Below are 247 nucleotides of genomic sequence, written 5' to 3' on the forward strand. Positions count from 1 at the left end.
GCGCCGAACGGTGGGAGTCCTCCAACAACAAGAGGCCGGACTCCACGGCGATTCGGCTCCTTCTTTAAACGTCGCTCCAGTCTAGGGCGACGTCGACGCGGCTGCCGCCTCCTGCCGCCACCGCTGCAACCGCTGCCCCACGTCCGCCGACAGAGGGCACAGCGCGTGGGCGAAGCGCTCGAGTCGAAGGCGCCTTCCAACTCCGAGCGCACTCGGGTCTTTCCGGAACGGCCCCGGCTGCAGGCGG

The sequence above is a fragment of the Myotis davidii genome, unplaced genomic scaffold (assembly GCF_000327345.1).
Source record: "Myotis davidii unplaced genomic scaffold, ASM32734v1 scaffold500, whole genome shotgun sequence".
NCBI classification, from domain to species: domain Eukaryota; kingdom Metazoa; phylum Chordata; class Mammalia; order Chiroptera; family Vespertilionidae; genus Myotis; species Myotis davidii.